We start from the raw sequence: 7463 nt of genomic DNA on the forward strand, positions 1-7463 counted from the left end.
CGTGGCTTTGAACAGTTCACCCAGTTGTGAACTAAACTATAAGTTATCTACCATTTATACCCAGTATTCCATTATCGGTTATAAAAGGGAGAGCCACAATATAAAATGCCGTTTAGAAAAGAAAAAAATGAGAAATCCACACAGCAGTCATTTTCCTTAACAATAATCAGATTAAGTTGGAACATCTTGAAAGTGATTCTCTGACTTGGTAGTGAAGGAAGCACTAGTAAACCCATCTGACAGATGCCAATGCTTCCCTGGAAGGAACTCCTGTATCCATCATTCTCTGTTGCCCCAGCTTACCCCTCAGGGAGCTTCTCCTCTTTCATCACCACCTCATTGGAAATTCTGCTCATCTGAGGGGCTGCACAGTGTTCCCTGCAGACTGGCGCATCAACATCACCAGCAGCTCAGAAGTGCAACATCAAATATTCTCAGATTTGTGAAAGTTGGGTAAGCCTTTTTTTTTTTTGAAATATTATTTTCTCAAAAATTGAGTAGGGGGCTACAGGCCCTGTGGGGTCTAATGGTGGACTGCAGGAAGGCTCATGCCAAGGAGTACTTCCCAGAATTTCTGCTGCCAGTGTCCTTGTCCTTGCAGTGAGCCACAGCCACCCCCCACCACTACAGGGGACCCTCCAACACTAGCAGTCATGTGGCTGACAGGCTCTTGGTGCTCCAGCTGTGTGTAAGACCTGTGCCTCTGAGGTGGGAGAGCTGAGTTCAGCACATTGGTCCACCAGAGACCAACCGGCTCCATGTAATATCAAATGGCAAAAGCTCTCCCAGAGATCTCCATCTCAATGCTAAGACCCAGCTACACTCAACAACCAGAAAGCTACAGTACTGGACACTCTATGCCAAACAGCTAGCAAGACAGGAACACAATCCCACCCATTAACAGAGAGACTGCCTAAAATCATAATAAGGTCACAGACACCCAAAAACACACCACTGGATGTGGTTCTGCCCACCAGAAAAACAAGATCCAGGCTATCCACCAGAACACAGGCACCAGTCCCCTCCACCAGGAAGCCTACACAACCCACTGAACCACACTTAGCCACTGGACGCAGACACTAAAAACAATGGGAAATACAAACCTGCAGCAAAAAGGAGACCCCAAACACAGTAATTTAAGCAAAATGAGAAGACAGAGAAACACACAGCCAATGAAAGAGCAAGGTAAAAATGCACCAGACCAAACAAATGAAGAGGAACTAGGCAGTCTACCTCGAAAAGAATCCAGAGTAATGATAGTAAAGAAGATCCAAAATCTTGGAAATAGAATGGAGAAAATACAAGAAACATTTAACAAGGACCTAGAAGAACTAAAGAGCAAACAACCAATGATCAACAACACAATAATTAAATTAAAAATTCTCTAGAAGGAATCAATAACAGAATAACTGAGGCAGAACTATGAATAAGTGACCTGGAAGATAAAATAGTGGAAATAACTACCACAAAGCAGAATAAAGAAAAAAGAATGAAAAGAATTGAGGACAGTCTCAGAGACCTCTGGGACAACATTAAATGTACCAACATTCGAATTATAGGGGTCCCAGAAGAAAAACAGAAAAAGAAAGGGACTGAGAAAATATTTGAAGAGATTTTAGTTGAAAATTCCCTAATATGGGAAAGGAAAAAGTCAATCAAGTCCAGGAAGTGCAGAGAGTCTCATATAGGATAAATCCAAGGAGAAACATGCCAAGACACATATTAATCAAGCTGTCAAAAATTAAATACAAAGAAAAAATGTTAAAAGCAACAAGGGAAAAACAACAAATAACATACAAGGGAATCCCCATAAAGTTAACAGCTGATCTTTCAGCAGAAACTCTGCAAGCCAGAAGGGAGTGGCAGGACGTGTTTAAAGTGATGAAATGGAAAAACCTACAACAAAGATTACTCTACCCAGCAAGGATCTCATTCAGATTCGACAGAGAAATTAAAACCTTTACAGAGAAGCAAGAGCTAAGAGAATTCAGCACCACCAAACCAGATTTACAACAAATGCTAAAGGAACTTCTCTAGGCAGGAAACACAAGAGAAGGAAAAGACCTACAATAAGAAACCCAAAACAATCAAGAAAATCTTAATGGGAACATACATATTGATAACTATCTTAAAAGTAAATGGATTTAATGCTCCAACCAAAAGAAATAGACTGGCTGAATGGATACAAAAACAAGACCTGTATATATGCTGTCTACAAGAGACACACTTCAGACCTAGGTACATACACAGACTGAAAGTGAGGAGATGGAAAAGACATTCATTGCAAATGGAAATCAAAAGAAAGCTGGAGTAGCAACTCTTATATCAGACAAAACAGACTTTAAAATAAAGACTGTTACAAGAGACAAAGGACACTACATATGACCAAGGGATCGATCCAAGAAGAAGATATAACAATTGTAAATATTTATGCGACATAGGAGTACCTCAATACATAAGGCAAATGCTAACAGCCATAAAATGGGAAATTGACAGTAACACAATCATAGCAGGGGATTTTTTTTTTTAAATTTTATTTATTTATTTTTGGCTGTGTTGGGTCCTCGTTTCTGTGCAAGGGCTTTCTCCAGTTGCGGTGAGCGAGGGCCACTCTTCATCGCGGTGCGCGGGCCTCTCACTGTCGCAGCCTCTCTTGTTGCGGAGCACAGGCTCCAGACGCGCAGGCTCAGTAGTTGTGGCTCACGGGACCAGTTGCTCCGCGGCATGTGAGATCTTCCCAGACCAGGGCTCGAACTCGTGTCCCCTGCATTGGCAGGCAGATTCTCAACAACTGCGCCACGAGGGAAGCCCCATAGCAGGGGATTTTAACACTCCACTTTCACCAATGGACAGATCATCCAAAATTAAAATAAATAAATAAACACAAGCTTTAAGTGATATATTGAACTAGAAGAACTTAATTTATATTTATAGGACATTCCATCCAAAAACAACAGAATATCTTTTCTTCTCCAGTGTTCATAGAACATTCTCCAGGATAGATCATATCTTGGGCCACAAATAAGCATTGGCAAATTTAAGAAAACTGAAATCATATCAAGTAACTGTTCCGACCACAATGCTATGAGACTAGATATCAATTACAGGGAAAAAAAACTGTAAGAATACAAACACATAGAGTCTAAACAATACACTATTAAATAAACAAGAGATCACTGAAGGAATCAAAAATTACCTAGAAACAAATGAAAATGAAAACACGATGGCCCAAAACCTATGGGATGCAGCAAAAGCAGTTAATAGCAATACAATCCTACCTCAAGAAACAAACATCTCAAAAAAAAAACAAAACAACCTAACCTTACACCTAAAGCAATTAGAGAAAGAAGAACAAAAAAATCCCCAAAGTTAGCAGAAGCAAAGAAATCATAAAGATCAGATCAGAAATAAATGTAAAAAGAAATGAAGGAAACAATAGCAAAGATCAATAAAACTAAAAGCTGGTTCTTTGAGAAGATAAACAAAATTGATAAACCATTAGACTGACTCATCAAGAAAAAAAGGGAGAAGATTCAAATCAATAGAATTAGAAATGAAAAAGGAGAAGTAACAACTGACACTGCAGAAATACAAAAGATCATGAGAGATTCCTACAAGCAACTACATGCCAATAAAATCGACAGCCTGGAAGAAATGGGCAAATTTTTAGAAATTCACAACCTTCTGCGACTGAACCAGGAAGAAATAGAAAATATAAACAGACCAATCAGAAGTACTGAAATTGAGAATGCGATTAAAAATCTACCAAGAAACAAAAGCCCAGGACCACAGGGCTTCACAGATGAATTCTATGAAACATTTAGAGAAGAGCTAACACCTATCATTCTCAAACTCTTCCAAAATATAACAGAGGGAGGAACACTCCCAAACTCATTCTATGAGACCACCATCACCCTGATACCAAAACCAGACAAAGATGTCACAAAGAAAGAAAACTACAGGCCAATATCACTGATGTACATAGATGCAAAAATCCTCATCAAAATACTAGCAAACAGAATCCAATAGTACATTAAAAGGATCATACGACATGATCAAGTGGGGTTTATCCCAGGAATGCAAACATTCTTCAATATACACAGATCAATCAATGTGATAAACCATATTAAAAAAACGGAAGGAGAAAACCCATATAGTCATATCAATAGATGCAGAAAAAGCTTTCGACAAAACTCAACACCCATTTATGATAAAAACCCTCCAGAACATAGGAGTAGAGGGAACTTACTTAAACATAATAAAGACCATATATGACAAACCCACAGCCAAGATCATTCTCAAAGGTGAAAAAAACGAAATTATTTCCCCTAAGATCAGGAACAAGACAAGCTTGTCCACTCTCACCACTATTATTCAACATAGTTTTGGAAGTTTTAGTCAGAGCAATCAGAGAAGAAAAAGAAATAAAAGGAATCCAAGTTGGAAACGAAGTAAAGCAGTCATTGTTTGTCGATGACATGATACTATACATACAGAATCCTGAACATGCTACCAGAAAACTACTAGAGCTAATCAATGAATTTGGTAAAGTAGCAGGATACAAAATTAATGCACAGAAATCTCTTGCATTCCTATACACTAATGATGAAAAATCTGAAAGAGAAATTAAGGAAATACTCCCATTTACCACTTCAAGAAAAAGAATAAAATACCTAGGAATAAACATACCTAAGGAGACAAAATACCTGTATGAAGAAAACTATAAGACACTGATGAAAGAAATTAAAGATGAAACAAACAGATGGAGAGATATACCATATTCTTGGACTGGAAGAATTAACATTGTGAAAATGACTATACTACCTAAAGCAATCTACAGATTCAATGCAATCATTATCAAACTAACAATGGCATTTTTCACAGAACTAGAACAAAAAATTTCACAATTTGTATGGAAACACAAAAGACCCCAAATAGCCAAAGCAATATTGAGAAAGAAAAAACGGAGCTGGAGGAATCAGGCTTCTGGACTTCAGACTATACTACAAAGCTACAGTAATCAAGACAGTATGGTACTAACACAAAAACAGAAATATAGATCCATGGAACAGGATAGAAAGCCCAGAGATAAACCCATGCACATATGGTGACTTTAATTTTTATAAAGGAGGCAAGAATATACAATGGAGAAAAGACAGCCTCTTCAATAAGTGGTGCTGGGAAAATTGGACAGCTACATGTAAAAGAATGATATTAGAACACTCCCTAACACCATACACAAAAATAAACTCAAAATGAATTAAAGACCTAAATGTAAGGCCAGACACTATCAAACTCTTAGAGGAAAACATAGGCAGAACACTCTATGACATAAATCACAGCAAGATCCTTTTTGACCCACCTCCTAGAGAATTGGAAATAAAAGCAAAAATAAACAAATGGAACCTAATGAAACTTAAAAGCTGTTGCACAGCAAAGGAAACCATAAACAAGACCAAAAGACAACCCTCAGAATGGTAGAAAATATTTTCAAATGAAGCAACTGACAAAGGATTAATGTCCCAAATTTACAAGCAGCTCATGCAGCTCAATATCAAAAAAAAAAACCAACCTAATCCAAAAATAGGCAGAAGACCTAAATGGACATGTCTCCAGAGAAGATATACAGATTGCCAACAAACACATGAAAGGATGCTCAACATCACTAATCATTAGAGAAATGCAAATCAAAACTACAATGAAGTATCACCTCACAGCAGTCAGAATGGCCATCATCAAAAAATCTACAAACAATAAATGCTGGAGATGGTGTGGAGAAAAGGGAATCCTCTTGCACTATTGGTGGGAATGTGAATTGATATAGCAACTATGTAGAACAGTATGGAGGTTCCTTAAAATACTAGAAATAGAACTACCATACGACCCAGAAATCCCACTATTAGGCATATACCATGAGAAAACGATAATTCAAAAAGAGTCATGTACCACAATGTTCATTGCAGCTCTGTTTACAATAGCCAGGAATTGGAAGCAACCTAAGTGTCCATTGACAGATGAATGGATAAAGAAGATGTGGCACATATATACAATGGAATATTACTCAGCCATGAAAAGAAACAAAATTGAGTTATTTGTAGTGAGGTGGATGGACCTAGTCTGTCATGCAGAGTGAAGTAAGTCAGAAAGAGAAAAACAAATACCGTATGCTAACACATATATACGGAATCTAAAAAAAAAAAAATGGTTATGAAGAACCTTGGAGCAGGGCAGGAATAAAGATGCAGGTGTAGAGAATGGACTTGAGGACATGGGGAGGGGGAAGGGTAAGCTGGGACGAAGTGAGAGAGTGGCATGGACATATATACACTACCAAATGTAAAATAGATAGCTAGTGGGAAGCAGCTGCATAACACAGGGAGATCAGCTTAGTGCTTTGTGACCACCTAGAGGGGTGGGATAGTGAAAGTGGGAGAGAGACACATGAGGGAGGAGATATAGGGATATATGTACAAATACAGCTAATTCACTTTGTTATACAGCAGAAACTAACACTATACTGTAAAGCAATTATACTCCAATAAAGATGTTAAAAAAAAAATTGAGTTGGCCTATTCATTTTCTAGAGCTGCCAGAACACAATATCACAAATTTGCTTAAAAACTCAGAAATTTATTATTTCACATATCTGGATGTCAGAAGTCAGAGATCAGGTTGTCTGCAGAACCATGCTCGCTCAGGACTCCAGGGAAGGATCTATTCTAGATTCTTGGATTGTGGCAACTTTGCTCCAGTCCAATGCATGTCTATGTCCAAATTTCCCCTTTCTATGAGGACATGGATAGTATCGGATTAAGGGTTCACCCAACTTCGGCATGACCTTAGATTAATTATCACTCCAATGACCTTAGTCCCAAATAAGGTCACACTCTGAGGTACTGAGGCTCAGGACTTCAATATATGATAATTTTGTAGGGGGACACCGATAACCAGAATCTTCTGGACTTTTTCCTTCTGGTATTTTCCATATGTCAGTAATCATCATCAAAACACATCGATAGATACAAAGGCAGTTCTTAAGCCTGAAGAGTGCCTGATTTTATTTACTGGTCTCTGAATTCTAACCACCCATTGTCTCATAACTATATGGTGATTTCCTTGGGACCATCTGAAGCAGCAAATTTTGCATGGAAACCTTCAAATTTTTTCTTCATTGTATTTCATCTCTGCATAGACATTAGCTAGACTTAACATGAATTTCTCTTACTCTTATACAATTTTGCTCAAAATCAGCCAGAATTATACAAAACACATGAACTGTTGGGACACGGGCTTTTTGTGTTTTATTCCTTTGTATTCTCTACACATGTCCCGTATTTTGGTTTAGCCTCTACCAATAGATCCTTATTTCAGGAAGCATTCAGAAGGAGCAGAAAAAGGGAAAACATACTTTTTCCCTTTAGGGAAGAGACTCCAAAGTCAGGCAGTTTATTTTCATTCTCATC

Source organism: Lagenorhynchus albirostris, chromosome 13 (assembly GCF_949774975.1).
Source record: "Lagenorhynchus albirostris chromosome 13, mLagAlb1.1, whole genome shotgun sequence".
In the NCBI taxonomy this organism is placed as follows: Eukaryota; Metazoa; Chordata; class Mammalia; order Artiodactyla; family Delphinidae; genus Lagenorhynchus; species Lagenorhynchus albirostris.